General features: G+C 47.9%; 1 protein-coding gene across 4 annotated transcripts in view; it reads right to left on the bottom strand.

Moving 5' to 3' along the window:
• LOC119170652 (CD151 antigen) overlaps window positions 1-19,699 on the bottom strand; it is a 264,301-nt gene that overhangs the window by 65,588 nt on the left and 179,014 nt on the right. The gene's annotated exons all lie outside the window — the stretch shown is intronic.

Here is a 19,699-nt window from a genome sequence, read left to right as displayed (position 1 = left end):
CGACCTTAAACTGCTTTGCTTCTAAAAGAAAGGAAAAATCACGGCATATCTACGGAGTGAATGATGATGATGTCAGTGCATCTGCGCTTCCATCCATCCGTCAGTCCGTGCGTTGATCTAGCAGTCGGTCTGGACGTTCGAGTATCTGTCTGTCTGCCTGTCTGTCTGTCCGTCCGTCCGTTCTTCTAGTGAACACTCCTACCACCTCGCATTTTTTATCATATATTCATCAATTACAAGTACTGCCATCCAGCGGGAATTCCAAGGACTAAACAATAGGTGGCTGCCTACTACTACTACTACTACTACTACTACTACTACTACTACTACTACTGCTGCTATTACTACTACTACATACATCAAGACGGATGATCCACGGCTCCGCCTCAAAAACAAGCGTCTTGAGTTATCACCGTCGAGCAGCAAACCGTTCCTAAACGATCTCTCCGTCCTTGGACTCGATGTAGAAGGTTGTATAGCTCAATCTACAAACGCGAGAAAGGCCTCTCCTCTCGTCTTCCCTCGTGATCGTTCAGCGTCTGCGAGGCTGAATCAACAAAAAACGTTGGGCTGAATAAAGAAAAGCGACAGAACGGAGCTCGAGCCCTCATCCACGCTCGCCTCAAACCCTCGTTCGCTGGTCTAGCATGGCGCCTTTCTTTACTTATCAAGAGGCTACGGTACTAAAGAAAGTTTGAATGAATAAACAAGCAGGGAAAACGTTTTTGGCACCACTCCAAGCAGGGCCGAGACAGCGTCGTCAAGATGAATCGCTGTCGCCGTCTTCGCGATCGATGGAACCGGACGCCCCATCCCATCTACTCTCCCTCCTCTTAAAACTTCACTCTTTTCAATCTCTATTGCGGACTGCTTGCAGAGTTACTGCTGTGTAGTGTCTGTGGGATGCCACACACAGCTGACGTCGGTTTAAAGGTTGAACAGAGCAAGTTGGATGCAGGAAACGGGATATGCTGTGCATATACGGAGGGGTATCCGGTTTTCTGTAAACGTAACGCAACCGGTGTCGACGTTGTACGCAACCCCAACTCCGGCACGCAACCATGAAAAACGAATACTAAGCCGTATCTCGTGCTGTGCGAACGTCCTGAATCGGATTTCACCTTTGACGTCACAAGGCTTTGTGAGGTCAACATTCCTGCATGGACGCAACGCGTCCGCTTTTGCAGGTTAGCAAACCAACTGTACTCAGTCTCAACTGACATACATTCACTATTATTGCCTAATGCGTGCGTTTTACGCACTTAGCGCCTAGCATTCCCATGAACACAAGGTCAGGGGTTCGATTCCGGGTCGCAGCGGTCCAGAGTGGGTAAAAAATGCAAGATTGTTCTGTCTGTGCATCCTAAGCAGTCAGAATCAAAGCAGCGTCCACCATTAGGGTGTTGCTCAAAACCCACTGCGCAGCTTAGAGAGGTAACGCCGCAATAACAATGACAATAAAAATAGTACTTATCATGTACATATAAAGCTATGGCAATCAGTTGTTGTACACTGCAGTATCTATTGATCAAAGCTCACACAATGTGACCTAAGATAATAGAGTGTTCATAACATGGATAGCTTTGCTGATGTGATGGGTGACGCACTATTAAATTAGGGCAACATGAATTTGCAAAAAAAGGGGAATTCAAAACTCTCACTCAGTGTCCACCTCTTAAATCAATTAACTTTGTTGTCTGTACGTTCTGAGCCTTAAGTGGTTCGAGCATTTAGGCTAGCGCGAACACGCAAACACAGAAAGGCACTGGTAATTTCAGATATGCAGGCAATACGTGACAATTTAAATAGCTTAATTACACAATCGCTGTCATGCCGCTGATTCTTGATTCACCTTCCTCTATTTGAAAAGAAAAACTGTAATCGGGACGGCTCACTGCTCTCCCATGATTGAGTACGAAGTACTCAAAACAGTTAATCACTTTTTCTAAACACACGGTATGCATCGAGATTAATGCCACGCCTGGTTATGCGAAGGGCTCGAGCATGTTTTCCTTATTACTTTTACCTATTCCTCGAGCCGAACAGTATTCCGTAGGTTCAGCCATGATTACGTGGTTCGAGCCAATGTGCCCATCGTATCAGAACACACATGTGCAAAGTAAATTGGAATATCAGTGCACGTAAAAAAAAAGAAAACTTGGTAGGGGCGAAACATGCAGTGTTTTGAGAGAAATTTCTTTACTAAGGCACTAGTTGTGCTAAACCTGAAACTGTGCATGTAGGTAGCGGTGTCCATGCTAAGCTACCGTCGTCGGAAAACTGCATGGAAATTGATTGATTGATTGATTGGTTGATTGATTAGTTGATTGATTGGTTGATTGATTGATTGACCCATAGAGTTTCCTAAATATACACTACAGAGGGAACTCTGGCACTAGTGTCTATGGGAGCTGCAAAGCACGCGCTTCAGCGAGCATGGGAATTATGGGTAGTACACGGATTTGTCTAATCTTCGTACATCTGACTCCGAGTGTGTTCGTGTGGCTTGGATCTGTTTTCTCCCGGAAAAAAAAATCAGCAAATGCTTAGCGGTTTCACTTCACCGCCTTATCGTTTAACGCATACCATTTCAAATCGGGGTCACAAATTTCAGAAGGGTTCGTTTTTTCCTTCGAAACAAAACCGAAATGCAGCAATAAACGAAGCCACAAGTACGATTCACCGCTCGTAAGTACGAAGACTAGACAAATCCGTGTACTACCCATCGTTCCCATGCTCGCTGAACGATGCAGCACCAGAGTCCCCTCTGGATAATTTTAGGAAACTCTATGGACTGACCCTTTGAACCTGGCGAAATCTACCATGGGGTATCGGCCATAAAACGAGTGGCGTCTTGCTATATAAAATAATTTCCTCTTAATGTCAAGATGTTAAAAAATAGATAGTTTTGAAATCACTTGTTCGATTATTTCACAAAAAAAAAAGACTAATGTTGTTGTGGAATATGCTTGATTTCGATAACCTTGAAATTCAATTCGTTTCAAAAAATAAAAACAAGATGGTTAATGTTTCTGAAAAATATTCTTCATTTCGCTAAACTCGGCATTCTATTCGGGAACGCAGCTTATCCCAAGATGCTTCATCTTCTTCACATGCTTGGTTTATGTTCCTTAAAGAGACACTAAAGGTAACCATTAAGCCGACGTTGATTATTGAAAGAGCGGTACAGAAACCTTCTAGTGTTACTTCTGGGACAAGGAGGGGCTTATTTTGAAACAAAATCACGTTTTAGTGGCCCGCATCGTTTAGCGCACTTCAAATTACCCACCTCAAGAAGTGGACCAACTCATTTCACTGTTGCCAGGCGCTACGTTGCCCGAGTTTACTGCTCGGTTGCCGAGACAGAACGAAAGCAGCGGGATACACAGCAGCAACAACGGCCATTGGTCCATTTCCTGCCATTGGCTTTGAGATGGCACGATCTGTCCCGTTTAGCCACGCGAAAACTGAATTTTCAAAACATTCACGCCATTCCCTATAGTAACGTCTGGCAGTTCTTTTTTCTATGAATCAAACATAAACGAACAAGTATCATCTTATTGCGCCTCTTGATGCACGGAAAGTTCTCTATTTAATGCAGCTACATCGCTTACTAGTGATTTGATGTAGGCGGTTCGCCTGATCTCATCGGTATCATTTTGAGAAGTCCCACTGTGGCGCATGTATTCTTATGCATTTACCTTAATTTCTCGGTACGTAGGGCACTGCTGTTGATAATATTGTCGTTTTAGATGCCATGCTTTGAGCTTTCACTGTGATGTAAATTGTTATTTGACTTCAGTGCCCCTTTAAGGTGTTTTTGTGCAACTAACCTGGTCGGCTACTTATTGAGCAAACTTTTACTTTTTTCGTGTTTAATTGACCAGGGACGTGTAGCAGGATTTACCCATTGTGGCGCATACTTGCATGTTTAGCATGTTTTTATGGCGGGACGTGACTACCTGGCAGAGCGTGACGACAGGAGACGCCGACAAGCCTAGGCTAAGGTTCTTGGCACCTAAAACTGTTGTGCTCACAGCTATTGAAGCACAGTAGCAAACTGGGCTAGTTAGAACATACTCATCCCTATCAGCGCGCCAAAGAGCACACAAAAAAACACACAAGAAAGTGCACGACACCAGCGCTGTCTAACTGAAAGTTTAATGGAAGAAACGTGCCATACATAAGCCTCTTTTGTGCGCTGATGGGGATGATTACAGCTAGTGATCGTCCGTCAAAAGATATTTTTTTCTTAAAAATGGATTCACACCGCGGTGCACGCCAGCACTGGATTACTGTACGGGCTAGTTTGCGCATGGGTGGCATTTCACATCGGGCTGTGACTGTGTCAATGGTTCGGGCAGTTGCATTGGCGTTGCCATTTCCATAGCCGAGGGCGTCACCCATATTTAATGCGTGCCGGCAGGGACGACACGTTTCACCATCGTAATATCCGAAGACGGTGCCAATGACGTCAATGTAAACTGTTTGAACTTTACGCAGACGCTTGTTCCAAGAAACAGCATCCGTTTTTCGTTTGGTCTGGCCACACCGTAAAGTTGGCCGTTTCCTTTCAGATGGCGGAAAGACGGCTGCGATAAAAGAAATGGACGAGCACACATAGGAAGCACTTTCGGAGTCTTTCTTGAATCAATACGGCTAGTCGTCTTACTAAGACTTGAGAACAGTAAATATTTGCTCTTATATAAGCAAAGCCTTTTTTGTTCTTCAAGGATAGAGAAAGGCTGAGGGACCACACGCACTTAGACAATGCGGAGGAGTCTTGCATTGAACAAAGGCTGATGGGAAAGCCAGGATGCGGTGGCGGGGGGCGAGTTGGGCGGAAAAAAAGCGACTGTTTGCTCGCTGTTCTCGTGAACCCCGGCACGGCCGTTTGACCCAGTCTTGAGACAGACGCATACACGAAAGACGAGGGAAGACATGCTTAGTAACTAGGTGTATGTAGGTACTGTAACTTTATATATAGTTGTGTTGTTACCAATATCCTCCTATAGGTCGACATTGTATAAGAGATAGCGAGACTAAAGAGGAACTGGGACGAAGGAACAGGAAGGAGATGAAAGGCAGGAACGTTAACCAATCTACGACTGGTATCCTACACTACGCAGGCGAAATGGGTGGGGGAAGTTTATGTATAGAAAGTTGAAAGAGAGAGAGAGAATAGAGCATGCACACGAAGTCACACTTCACTGTCGTCATAACGGACTAAGCTTATAAACACCAGCGCAAGCCTGTTGCCTTTAATACATTGATCGTCGCCTTCACCCACGATGCCCTCCCAGGTCGACATTCCAGAATGGTTTCTGCCGCCATCGCTCTCTTATCTATGCGTGCTATAGCGGCTGCTAAGACGTTTTCTGCGCATTGTAGCGAGGAGAGTCGCAGAAGATGTGCTGCGGTGTCTCCTCGCTACCACAGGCGTCGCAAGACGGGTCCAGGAATGCGTAATTAGTACTACAAGTAGAATTGTGCAATGGGTGCCAACAGAGCAGGAATGCTTCCAAGGACGGCAGTCAAATACAGGTGGCGTTATGAAAGCGAGGAGTTCGGAAGTATCGGATGTAATTAGCCCACTCGAGCATAGAGGTACTTAAAGCCGAACAGAAGTAGATTCCATCACGCGGTAGTCATGTAGATAATGATCTTGACGCCGACAGTAATGATTTATGACTATTATCATCCTCGGACAGGTAATACTGCGACCAGTTCCATTTAGTCTTCATGCGTCAAACACAACTTGCATATGTTGCACACATTATGTATAGCAGCCTGTCAGCCTGCACGCAACAACACGCACTATTCGGCGTTCTGTAGATCGCTGTCTCACGAAAGAGGCATGGCCGCCACAAATGCCACAGCTTTAGACTTGCTGATAGTTTTCTTGCTGCTGGCGTCTGTGTTGAACTCTCGCGACAATGTCGGGGTTATAGTGCTCGACAGCTCACCCGAAGGTCGTGGGATCGAATCCCGGCCGCAGCAACCACATTACGTTGAAGGCAAAATGCTTCAGGGAGTCCCATGTGCTTACAGATTGGTGCACGTTAAAAAATTGACGGCAGATCCACGAGGTGAATGATAATGAGATTGGACGAAGCTCCTGGAAGTAATACCGTGAAATTTTCTTCCGTTAATTCGCCTGGCGATATGCGCGCTTCCTCGCCGCTTCCCATTGTCCAACGTTTTCAAGATCTGTGTCACGACGTTGACGTGCTGCCTCGACCTCTCGTTCCCGTACGTAAGGATCTTGCCGACGCTGACATGCCTCTGCAGCTTCTTGTTCACGTACGGCGGGATCTTGCCGACGCTGCCTTGTTGATGTGGCTTCTTGTTCCCGTACAGCAGGATCTTGGCGGCGACGTCGCGCAGCTTCCCGGTGCGCTTCTGCCTCGAGTGCTCTCACTTCAGGGTCCTGTCTGCGACCGCGTGCCGCTACTGCCCTGCGCGCCCGCCTTTCGGCATCCTTATCCCTATACGAGCACACACCGACGGCAACGAGCATCGGCAACTACAAACCTACATCGATATGGTTTTGATTATAAAACCGTTGCTTTAGAAAACACCTGGCGTCTTTCGTTAAGCAGCTGGCGTCTTTTTGTTTTGCTTTAGAAACATGTGGCGTATTTCGGTGGTTTATTGCAAAAATCAACGGCGTTGCGAACAAAAAATTTTATTGTTTAATCACGCACAGGAGAAATCTCACCAGGCACTACCTTGGAGGTAAACAATGGCTGGGAATGAGAGACAGCAGAAGTCGGCTTTTAACACTTCTACTAACGTTTCCTACTGGAACATGCCAATGGCTGCTAATGGGGAATGAGAGACAGAAGAATTCGCCTTTTAGTTAACGCACACGCTGCGATTTTTTATTGTTCAACAATGCACAGGAGAAATCTCCCACCGGCACCATCTTGGAGGTCAAGGCGTAAGACTAGTTACACACTACGACTACGACTACGAGGGACGAACGGGTGCCGCTATAAGGAGCTTCGCCCCTAAAAAAACCCAAGTGGTCAATGTCCCTCATAATCATACCGTTGTTTTGGGACGTGTACACATCCAAGGAGTGCGAACTCTTACGGGGGCACGTAGGCTTGACGTGTTCTCAAATCCGTGTACCGCAGTCACAGCTTGCGCTAGAAAGGTCAGTGAACTGCTGTAAGCAGCGGGCTGCAAATATGGCGCAGAAGAGGATATAAATCCACGAGGTTATCTTTTATACGACACAGACAATGGGCACTTGTGACGTAACACACTTTCCCCGCTTTCGTAGCGACAACAACGCCGGCCGGGGTGCAGTTAATAGCCTGAAAGAGGAGCCTGCATGCAGCCAGACGGCTCCACAGTGAAGTCTCGTAATAAGATTGTTTTGCTTGTTTCTGCAGATTGCGTCCATTAGAGATAGCGCGCGTCCATGAGGGAATGAGGAAATGTGAAACCACGCTATCGAAGTGGCAGTGAGGCTATTGCGTTTCGTGTTATATGGCATATAGGTACGACGCAGACAGATAGTCGCAATCGGTACGAAAAAAATTTTACAAGCAAATTTCTAAATTTAAAATTGAAGAAACATGCAGAACGGGTGGCTTCGGTTTGGACGCCAACATTTCGAAATTAGTGTAATTGAAGGTTTTCTGGCACATAAACCTTCAGGTTTTTTTTGTTGAGCTGAATGAAAAGTCAGGCTCTCAAGATCATAGAAAATGTACTGCACGTAAATTTGGGTCTCAGTATATTCCTACGTCACGACACGGTGTAGGCTTTAATCATGCATCCGCGCAAGTTTCGCAATTACATAATGTTGCATGAAGTCCCTTGATTGGTATGGTGGCCCAACGAAATGTTAGTGTCGATGTACTGACTTCCGAATGTTTAAAGTTGGGGGACCCTTAAGCTTCACATTTCAAAGTTGAAAGCCAAAGCAATCAACTTCTCTTTTGCGAAATGAAAGTATATTTATCAACTGAACTATAGTTCATAAACCGGCCTCTGTGTTGCTTGCGTACTTGGTTGCATTGTTTATGTTTCGTTGTACCCAACAGGTCAGACGCCCCGATTGCGTTCGAGCTGCACCGACGACAACGATCTTGCCGCGTGAAAGCAAGGCCATTCAGCGCCACTGTTGCGGGTATAGTGAACGAATGCATGTGTGCGTTTGTGCGTGCACTCTCTCACTATTATATATATATATATATATATATATATATATATATATATATATATATATATATATATATATATATATATATATATATATATATATATATATATATATATATATATATATATATATATATATATATTATGAAGTCTTGGTCTGGATTACCTTTTATTAGGCCCGAGGAACCGGCAGCCGACAGCTACGATGAATGAGCCAAGATGATGATGCTACGCGACAACGATGAGGATGCATGAGCCACACATGATAATGATGATAATGTACCGGTGAAGAGGATGCGTATACTAAATGCCCACATCAATTCCCCCCACGTGAAAGCGGCCAGCCTGGCCGCGGCAAGTCAAGGGGACAAAGAACGTCGCATGAAGGGCTTCATACGGGAGACATGGACGACCTCTGTAGTTCGATAACGGCGATCTGCTGGGGCTACAAGTGGTGTCACGCGATAATTCACTGGTGAAGTCTCTTCAAGAACGGTGTACGGCCCAATAAACCGAGGCTGAAATTTGTCGCACAAACCAGGTGTGCGAACAGGCGTCAAAAGGAGCACTTCGTCTCCAGGTTGGAAGGATACATCACGATGGGATTCATCATAAAGTAGCTTTCTGTCTTGCTGGCGGGCTTCAGTGTTTATACGAGCTCGTTGGCGGCACTGTGCGAGTCGTGAAACGTATTCCTCTGAAGAGGATGGAGATGAATTCGCTTGGCAGGTAAAGAAGGAGACGTCCAGGAAAGAAGTAGGGGAGCGTCCATAAACTAGGTAAAATGGCGAGTAGCCGGTTGTTCGCTGAATGGCCGTATTGTAGGCGAAAGTGACGAATGGTAGAACAACGTCCCAGTTTTTGTGGTCTGGTTGAATATAGGCGGCGATCATGTCAGCAAGAGTGCGGTGGAATCGCTCAGTGAGGCCGTTAGTCTGGGGATGATAACTAGACGCAGTCTTGTGAGTTGTGCCGGAGGCCTGAAGAAGTTCGTTCACTAGTTGTGAAAGAAAGGCCCTTCCACGGTCACTGAGCAACACACGCGGAGCACCATGACGCAGTATAATGGCTCGGAGGATGAAATCGGCAATCTCAGAAGCTGAACCTGTAGGAACGGATGCCGTCTCGGCGTAGCGCGTCAAATGGTCAATGGCTGTTACTATCCACCGGTTTCCAGCAGCACTGACTGGGAGGGGGCCATAAAGATCGACGCCTACAACTTCGAATGGTGTGGCTGGGCACGGAAGAGGCTGTAGTTTACCGGCGGGAGCAGATGTTGGTAGTTTTCTACATTGGCAGGTAGTGCAGGACCCGACGTACCGAGCTACACTAGTGGTAATGCCTGGCCAATAAAACCGACTTCGAAGGCGATCGTAGGTTTTATGGTAACCAAGGTGGCCAGCAGTCGGATGGTCATGAAGTGCCCTGAGGACTTCGGACCGAAGTGATCGGGGTAGAACGGGAACCCAGCGCTGACCGTCAGGATGGTAAATTTTGCGGTACAGCACCGAGTTGTCCAGTTTAAATTGCGAGAGTTGGCGACGAAGCCTTGCATTAGGTGGACGGGAACTGCCAGTGAGGTAGTCTATAGTACGTCGACAGTATGGGTCAGCCAACTGTCGAGAAGGAAAATCGTGCGGGTCGTCCGAAGGCAGCTGGTTCATAGAGGCGAGAGAGGAAACCGCCGTAGACGTGGACTCCGAGGGCGTGTTGTGCAAATCGATGGCGGAAACCCCGAGTGGAGTCGCTGGTAGTGGGCAGCGAGAAAGAGCGTCGGCGTCACTGTGCTTCCTGCCACACTTGTACACGATCTCAAAATCATATTCTTGGAGGCGTAGAATCCAGCGTCCGAGGCGTCCCGACAAGTTCTTGAGTGTCGATAGCCAACATAAAGCATGGTGGTCGGTCACAATGGTGAAATGGCGGCCATGCAGATATGGACGAAATTTCTGTACTGACCAAACGATGGCGAGGCACTCCTGCTCGGTTATCGTGTAGTTCCTCTCGGCTGCGGAGAGGACGCGGCTGGCGTATGCAACGACTCGCTCTCGCGAAGAGTTGTCGCGTTGCAGGAGCACGGCTCCTAAACCGCGGCCGCTGGCGTCTGTGTGCAGGAAGGTCGGTGCATCATCGTGAAAGTGAGCAAGTACAGGGTCGGTCGTGAGGGCACTCTTCAACCTGTCGAAAGCCGATTCACATTCCTGAGACCACTGAAAGGGCATACCGGAAGCAAGTAGCTTATGAAGTGGTGCGGCTATGGAGGCAAAGTTTTGTATGAATCGCCGAAAGTAAGAGGCGAGACCAAGGAAACTTCGCAAATCTTTTGGTTTGTCAGGGCGAGGGAAGCGAAGCACTGCAGCAGTTTTATCAGGGTCTGGGCGAATTCCGTCCTTGCTCACAATATGACCGAGTACCTTGATAGATCTGCTGGCGAAATGGCACTTTTTGGTGTTAATTTGAAGACCAGCGCCCGCAAGACAAGTCAGGACCTCGTCCAAGCGTTGCAGATGTTGAGGAAACGTCGATGAAAAGACAACAATGTCATCGAGGTAACATAGGCAAGTCTTCCATTTCAGGCCACGCAGCACGGTGTCAATCATGCGCTCAAAAGTTGCGGGCGCATTGCATAGACCGAACGGCATAACATTGAATTCGTATAGGCCGTCCGGGGTCGCAAACGCAGTTTTTTCTTTATCATCTTCGTGCATGGGGATTTGCCAATAGCCGGAACGCAAGTCGAGGCTTGAAAAAAATTCAGCACCTTGTAAAGTATCGAGGGCGTCGTCGATACGTGGCATGGGGTATACGTCCTTTCTAGTGATCTTATTGAGTGCTCGGTAATCGACGCAAAATCGTACGGAACCGTCTTTTTTACGCACCAGAACCACTGGAGACGACCAAGGACTTGTTGAGGGTCGAATTATCTCCCGTTGCAGCATATCGTCTACGTTTTCCTCAATGATTTTTCGTTCGGCTAGGGAGACGCGGTACGGACGGCGGTGCACAATGGATGTTCCGTCGGTCTGAATACGATGTGCTGTAGCAGTTTTCTGGCCCAGGGTGGATGAATGAACGTCAAAGGAGTTTGCATGCTTTTCCAACAAATCAAGCAGCTGCTGCTTCTGTGAGTCAATCAAGTCTTTGTTGATGGCTGCTGTAAAGGCCGAGGGAGCAGCATGATCTGCAGGATGGCCTTTAGAGGAGACAGGGGTAAGAGGCACAACGCACACAGGCTGCAGATCGGCAACGCAGGCGACAGTAGTGCCCCGTGGTAGTAAAATTTTATCTTGTGTGGTGTTGGTAGCAGCGAGGACAGTTGATCCATTGCTGAAGCGAGCCACACCTGATGCCAGATCTATGCCTTTATTAAGGCAACACGGTGACGGAGTGACCAAAATGTCACCAGAGTCGACGTCGTTGGACAGAACTGTCACTAATTGATGTTCGTTTGGTGGTAACTCGATGTCTACTGCAGCGATGAGTCGAAGTGGCCTGTAGGCTTCGTCGTTGAGCAAGTGGTCCGTGTCAGTAAGATGGACGACACGTTGTGCACAGCAAATAGCCGCAGAAGCAGAGGAAAGAAAGTCCCAGCCTAAAATGAGTTCATGGGAGCACGGGGATAGCACAGCAAATTCTATATGATGAAGAATTTCGTCGATTAGTACACGGGCAGTACAGAGAGCGGAAGGGCGAATCATTGTTCCCTGGGCTGTAACCAGTGTCGGTCCATCATAAGGCGTCGTGACTTTTCGAAGACGCTCACACAAATCAGCACGAATAACAGAAAACGCAGCCCCAGTGTCCACCGAAGCATCAACGTCCACTCCCTCAACTGTGACCGCAATCATATTGTAGGGGCGCGCTGGAGGAATTGGAGTCCTGTGTTGGAATGCAGTTTGTCCTCCAAAAACTGCATCGCTTAGTTTTCCGGACGCCGATCAGAAGTAAGGGAAGCAGGCTGAAGAGGAGAAGAAGAGCGCCGGTAAGGCGACGGTGAACGGCGTCGGGTTGATCGATGACTACTGCGCAGTTCACCCGATGCTGGCGGAGATGGAGACCGACGCGGCGGTGACGAATAACGGCGACCCTGGTACAAGGCTCCTGCGGTATAGTCCCGTTCGCGTATGTCATACCCTCGGCGCTCGTCTTGCTGGCGCTTGCGGCAAAAGCGTGCAATGTGACCACGATAGCCGCAATAATAGCACGTAGGCCAAGTCGATCGATGAGGAGGGTAGTAGCTTGCGCTAACTGCACCAGGAGAGAGAGAAGTCAGAGGGACAGGTGACGGCTCACGCGGTGGTGATGAAAAGCTCGTGGGAAAGCTTGCGGGAGGTGCGGCAGCAACCGACGCGTACGTTCGTGGCGGGGACGTCGAGCTAATGGTGCCTGGTGGTGCGGCGGCGGTGTGCGGGAACGATGGTAGAGTACGAGAGACAATGGGCTGCAGGTTGGCCATGTGGGTCATGGACGTGAGCTCTTCCCTGATGACATCCCGCAATGACGTTGAAGAGGACTGAACGGGACACACTGAAGGTAGTGTGAATCCCATTGATTCTAATTCTTCACGTATAATCGCCCTTATCGTGTCTCGCAGGTTCGGATCAGTCGTAATACGGGCCGCGTCACTGTCTGATTGTAGGCGCATAGACTCAAGTTCTTCGAGGCGCTGACAGGTTGTCGCAACGTCAGCAACGGTAGCCGGATTTTGGATCGCTAGGGCGTTGAATGCGACGGGTGCAATTCCCTTAAGAAGCTGGCGCACCTTGTCTGATTCTGTCATTGGTGTGTCAACCCGGCGGCAAAGTGAAAGAACATCCTCGATGTAGGATGTGTACGACTCCCCGATGTGCTGTTTCCTAGTCGCGAGAGCTTTCTTTGCGAGAGCCGAACGAACAGACGGTGTGCCAAAGACATGCCGAAGCTGATCTTTGAAGGCGGACCAGTCGGGGATGTCGATGTAGTGGTTGAGGAACCACGTCTTCGCGACACCCGTGAGGTAGAATGACACGTAAGCGAGTTTGTAGGTGTTATCCCACCGGTTAGCAGCGCCGACACGTTCGAAATCGTCCAGCCATTCCTCCACATCTTCCCCGCGCATACCGGCGAAAGGATGGGGCTCACGCTGGGGGCTGTTGATGACGTGAGAAGGCGCGGCACGCAGTGGTTGAGTGGGAACGGCTGCAGCACCGGCCTCATCTTGGTGCGACATATTTCCAGACACCTGGCCCAAGCGGCGACCTGAACGTAGCTCCAGGGGGTAGAGTGGTCGAGAGGATGACGAGGGATCTAACAGCACTCTCCACCACGTATGAAGTCTTGGTCTGGATTACCTTTTATTAGGCCCGAGGAACCGGCAGCCGACAGCTACGATGAATGAGCCAAGATGATGATGCTACGCGACAACGATGAGGATGCATGAGCCACACATGATAATGATGATAATGTACCGGTGAAGAGGATGCGTATACTAAATGCCCACAATATATATATATATATATATATATATATATATATATATATATATATATATATATATATTACACGAAATTACAGCAGACGCCGCTGACAAGAAGTCCCAGCCTAAGATTATCTGATGAGCGCACGAAGACAGCACAGCCAACTGTATGTGATGACGGATTCCATCGATGAGAATACGAGCAGTGCACAACCCGGTCGGGCGAATTGGACTGTCATTAGCACCGCATAACATGGGACCGACATAAGGAGTTTGCACTTTACGCAGGCGAAAACACAATTCACGATCAATTACCGAAATAGCGGCTCCAGTGTCTATAAGGGCGTCAACAAAAACACCTTCCACAGAAACAGGCAGTAAATTAGCTGGACGAGACGGAGGAGTTGTAGCGTTCCGACGACAAGCAGTTTCCCCTCCAAAAACTGCACGTTCTAGTTTTCCGAGTCTCGAGAGATCGGAGCGGGACGCAAGGGTGATGATGTACGCCGAAACGGTGACGGAGAACGGCGGCGAGATGAACGAGAAGGATGAGGCCCAGCATGAGACCGTGGAGGGGAGGGTGACTGACGGAATGTGGATGGATACGGTGCGGGATCGTATTCATTGAGTCTCGGGGAAAAGTCTCTCTCGTAAGCTGAGTAACCACGTCGTTCATCCTGCTGACGGCGGCGGCAGAAACGGCATATATGACCCCTTATGCCACAATAGAAGCAGATGGGGCGGGGAGGACGCCATGTAGAATAGTGGCGTGGCCTTGGCGCTTGCGTTGTCATCGCAGCCACATGGTCGCATCCGACGTCCGCAGGTACGGTTGGAACTGGTGCAGGGGCCCGCGATGCAACTTCTGCGTACGAAGGCACTGGGAAGCGCACAGGAGACGGGGCATGTGCAGCGCTTGTCATTGATACCAGTTCGTCCTTGATTATCTCTCGCAGGTTGGGAGGAGGTGTGTGGACAGACGCAACGGTAGGGTTGCCTGGAATAAGGCCGTGAAGTTCTTCTCTTACAATTGTGCGGATAAGGGCCCGCAATTCTTGCTCTTTGGCAAAGCGAGCATCGCAGGAGGCGTGTGGAAGGCGCATGGAATGAAGCGCGTCCAGGCGTTGGCATGTAGTGATGACGTCCCGGACGGTAGTCGGATTCTGAATCACGAGAGCATTGAAGGCCACATAATTGATGCCTTTAAGTAGATGTCGGACGCGATCGGCCTCCGTCATGTCATTTTGTGCTCGGCGACAGAGAGCCAGAATATCTTCAATGTAGGACGTATACGATTCGTCGTCCCCTTGAATGCGGGTTGCGAGCTTCTGTTTCGCTACTACTGAACATCCTGCAGACGTGCCAAATACCTGACGGAGATGCCCCGTGAAGGCCGACCAATTGGAGAAGTCGCTCTCGTGGTTGTAATACCAGGTTTTAGCGACGCCATCGAGGTAAAAAGGAACGTAGCGCAGTTTGTGCGCCTCGTCCCAATAATTACAAACGCTGGTTCGATCATAACTGTCGAGCCATTCTTCGACGTCTTCGTTGCGAAGGCCGGAAAATACCGGAGGGTCTCGATGAGAGGTACTCACGGTGTAGTGAAGCCTAAGTGGCTGAGAAGGAGCGGTTGCAGCAGTGGGCGGGTTGGGTTCTGCCATTGCTGTTGCTTGAGGGCACAACCGTCGACCAGACCGGAGCTCCAGGGGTGACGGGTAGAGCAGGAGGACGTGGGAACCAAAGCACGCTCCACCACTTATGAGACCACGTCCGGTACGGCAGCAACCAGGTTATCCTTCTTTAATCCAGACGCACGAGCCAGAGAGCCAGCCCGCGTGACATACGATGATGATCACTACAATGGCTTGGTCATACAGATGAAGATGAAGTACATAGTCAGCGCTCACAATATATATATATATATATATATATATATATATATATATATATATATATATATATATATATATATATATATATATAGGGAAAGAACAATAGTGCCAGAGAATGTATAGGGGAGGTTATAAGAACCAATGTAATGTAAATAAGAAGAAAGAAACGCGCGTGAAAAAATAACTTGCCGTAAGCAGGAATCGATTGATTGATTGATATGTGGGGTTTAACGTCCCAAAACCACTATATGATTATGAGAGACGCCGTAGTGGAGGGCTCCGGAAATTTAGACCACCTGGGGTTCTTTAACGGTGAGCAGGAATCGAACCTACGACCTTCTAATAACACGTTTCGAAGGTCGTAGATTCGATATCTGGTCAGGGCAAGTTATTTTTTAACCCACTTTTCTTTCTTCTTATTTACGTTACATTGGTTCTAATAACCTCCCCTATACATTCACATTCCTTGGCATTATTGTCTGTTAGATCTCATATATATATATATATATATATATATATATATATATATATATATATATATATATATATATATATATATATATATATATATATATATATATATGCGCTAGTATGCGGTCATCATGACGAGGGGCAAATAAACAAATGAAACCACTCGCCTTCGCGTTTTTGACGCTCTGATGGTGAACCCTGGGAGAGGCCTATAAGCAGCGCGGCGTTCCCGCCGTGTCCGTCACACGCTCCCGGCGTGCGTCTGCACGGGGCCATAACTGGGCAGATGAAACGCATGCGCAACCAAGGCCCCAACGTAAAGTGTTTAGATACGTATACGAATATATTAACCTCACCACAGCCACGTAATCTGCTACAGTCGCATGCACCCGCGACAGCCTCTCTAATGCGATCGAAGCATTTTGCAACCTGAAACGATCCGTTTAATTACATGTCGTTCTGTTTCCCGGCTGCGCCTGTCACACACGTGCACAGCACGGACAAAGCTGAAACAGCGGTCGAGCATCGTTTGCAACTTAAGGCAGGGATTACTGCTTTCGTACAGCTAAACGGTGTGGTCATGCATGACGGGGACTTCACAGATGCGGCGTTTGCTCGGTTGGTGATTAGTGAAGGGAAAGGTATGAAAAAATTCGATGCCAGCACGCATTTCGTAGCAAAAGGAGGACATCGAGCTTGGTTTGCGCAACTACAGTCTCAAATGTTGAAAAACTGGTATGATGGCACTATAGAACGTGGTCTGATTTCACTAATGTGGCTGGTGTCATACGAATAGTAGTGAAGTAGTCAGAAATTTTTCCGGTAGTTGTTCAACCAACCTTTACGTACGTACGACCGCTCATGCGTGTGTCTAAATGTGTACGTAAAGTTGAAAATTCTAAAGGTGGTTGGACACCCCAGGCTGTTCCACTTTTCTTCTCGAGGTCAACGACACCGAGGAGACCATCAGCTGCACACGTCATGGCTAACAGTCATGTACGGCACGGGGATGCTAGCTCCAAGTGACGTAGTCACTATAGAGGATTCCTTACTGGCGCAAGAGATACATAAGGCAGACAAAGAACTGCAATGAAGCAGCCGGCAGCTTAAAAAAAGCCCTGTCGGGTATTTAGTAATCGAGATGGACTAAAACGTTTCACCGTTTCAATACTTCCTAAAAAATATATCTTTATCATATCGATCTATGCGGCGATGGCGCAAGGCTGAACCCTGCGGTGGTGCAGAGGTCATGATGCTTGGTTACTACCTCGAAGGTCGCGGGTCAGATCCTGACAGCTACAATCGCATTTCGAGGAAAGGCGAAATTCTAGTGCTCCAAGTGACAGCGGTATCAGTGCTCGTTAAAGAACCTCAGCTGACTAAGTTACTCTGGAATATATGCCATCTGTATGGTGTATACCTTAAAATAAAATAGTATACAGCTTGTCTCTCTCACACACACGCACACACAGCCTTAAGATTTAGCATTAAAATATAGGAAAGCTCCACGGAGCCACATGTTCCCAAAAGTTTGCAGCAATAGACAAGGTCAAGATCGAGTCCTCAAACACCCGAGTAAAAACACGGGCTCACTTCTGGAAGGGCGATGTCCTTACCAGAGGAACTTGAGCTTGCGCATTGCAGGTTTCCTTTCCATCTAATCAGCAAGATAAAAACAAGGTGGTATGCGCACGTTTGATATAAATGTCTTTTCAACGGCGATACCCTCGCTAGCGAATACAGGGAACCAATCTGAATAAGTTCTTTACATTTTTTTTTCACGGAGACATCCAGATTATAGCGCCAGATTGAAGAACATTTTTTCAGTAGGGGACCAATATTTGTTGAACAAAAATTATTGCACCAATCAACTGCAACACAAGCAATAACATAAAAACACATATAGACATTGCACCCGGTATGATGATGTTGATGGTTTTACTCTAACGTTACTAGTTCTGAAGAAAGGAATGACAAACAAAAAAGTGGGACTGTAACGATAAGCCGAAGATGAAAACTCGAAGACGACCAACGTTCGGAGCCTCCTGGCAGTCATACACGTGATACACGAAAAAGAAAAGTGTCTCCCTCATGCGCCTATGTATACTCACGCGGGTCTCGTGTTCTATTCTTATTTAATGCTCATGACAGTGACAGCGAGGAAGAACGCGGCCGACGCTCCCGTTCCCGCGTGTTCCCTGCATACAGTGCAGGTCAGCGGCCTATGCTACCGAATTACTCTATCGGTGACCCGCGGCGAGGCGATCTATCACAGCTGCCCACGGCAAAGGGGTGCGCCTCCGAAAATGCCGGGAACGCCACATCACATAGCCTGCACTATACGCTTATAAAGGAAGAAGGAAAGAAAGAAAAAAGAGAAAGAAAGAAAGAAGAAAGAAACCACGACGCAGAAGGCTTGCGTGTCGGACAACGCCCACCTATCATCTGCCGCCAGGTATGTACTATATGCACGGTATACACTTGCATGCATAGTGGTCGTAGCGTGTGCATATACAGTGCGGCGCTGTTCTAGCATTAGATACGCTATATGGGAACATTTATGGCGTAGGCGGTGGTACAACGTACGCCACTTCCACGCTTCTTTAAGCTCTGTATAGTTCAAGGACGGCAACTGCTTCCTTTCAGGCGCGTATACCATTTCAGGGTGTGCGTGTACTCGTAGAGTGCGCGTGCGTAGTTAAGTGCGTCTCTTATTGCGCAGTCTATATAAACGAGCGCTAAAAGCCGGTATTACACAAGTCGAGCGGCTCGGCTCGCCTTACTCGTTCCGAACGGCGGTTGTTCGAAGCGAGCCCGCTATACTGGCGGGAAACTTATGGGGTTTTCTCTCCCGCTGATTCTACGGCTCCAACGAGAGCGTTCTAATCCACAAGAAAAACATGGTAGCGGCAACGAGCGCACATTTTTGCAAGCGCTTCCCTTACACGTGACGTGCATGGGCTCGTCAGCAATATCCTCCCGTTGTTTGGAGCCGTATATCCATAATTTGCGAGCTCTTGTTGTTGCATATTGCGCGCGCTTGCGTTTACAAAAAAAAAAAAAAAGTAGCGTAAGGCATTCGCCTCCTCTTCCTTCGAGTGGTTAGCCTGCGTGCCAGAAGCGGTCGGCGCAAGCGCGCGCGATATTTCAATTTTTTTTTTTTTTGGTACGCTGTTCGCTCGATCGGGTGCCTGGCCGTGCTCACTGGGAGCAGCTTCTTGTTATTCCGGGGCTCGCCAAATTACGCGGAAATGTGCGCAGTCATCTCTGTCTAGGGATGGAAGTGCTTGGTACACTAAGTTCTTACAAGGAAGATATATGGGATCTTTCTTTGAGCATTGCCACAAAAGCGTACACCACAAGGTATTGTGTGTCTACAATTTCTACTTAGAGCTGAATTCACCATGCACGTTATTGTGCCCATATAATGCTTCCACCTAAATAATTTCTGTCCGAATATCACTTCCTGTTCTTCATCCTTCTCTTCGCGCGCCAGTACTTTTCTCAGTAATCACTTTCTTTTTGTATTTGTTCTATTTATTTAAGGAAAAGCTGTCAATCTGTCTTTCCTAAGTTCTTGAAGCTCCCGCCCTGCCATTAGTTTTTTGATGTATACAATAATCCTACGTGATTTTTCAAACAAGGCTGGCTCGAGCTACCGCATCTCGACTTCTAATTCACTAAGCACGACATATTGTTGGAC

The sequence above is a fragment of the Rhipicephalus microplus genome, chromosome 2, assembly GCF_043290135.1.
Source record: "Rhipicephalus microplus isolate Deutch F79 chromosome 2, USDA_Rmic, whole genome shotgun sequence".
Taxonomy (NCBI): Eukaryota; Metazoa; Arthropoda; class Arachnida; order Ixodida; family Ixodidae; genus Rhipicephalus; species Rhipicephalus microplus.
Note: the sequence above shows the minus strand (reverse complement) of the source record. Positions and strands in the feature narration are given on the sequence as shown.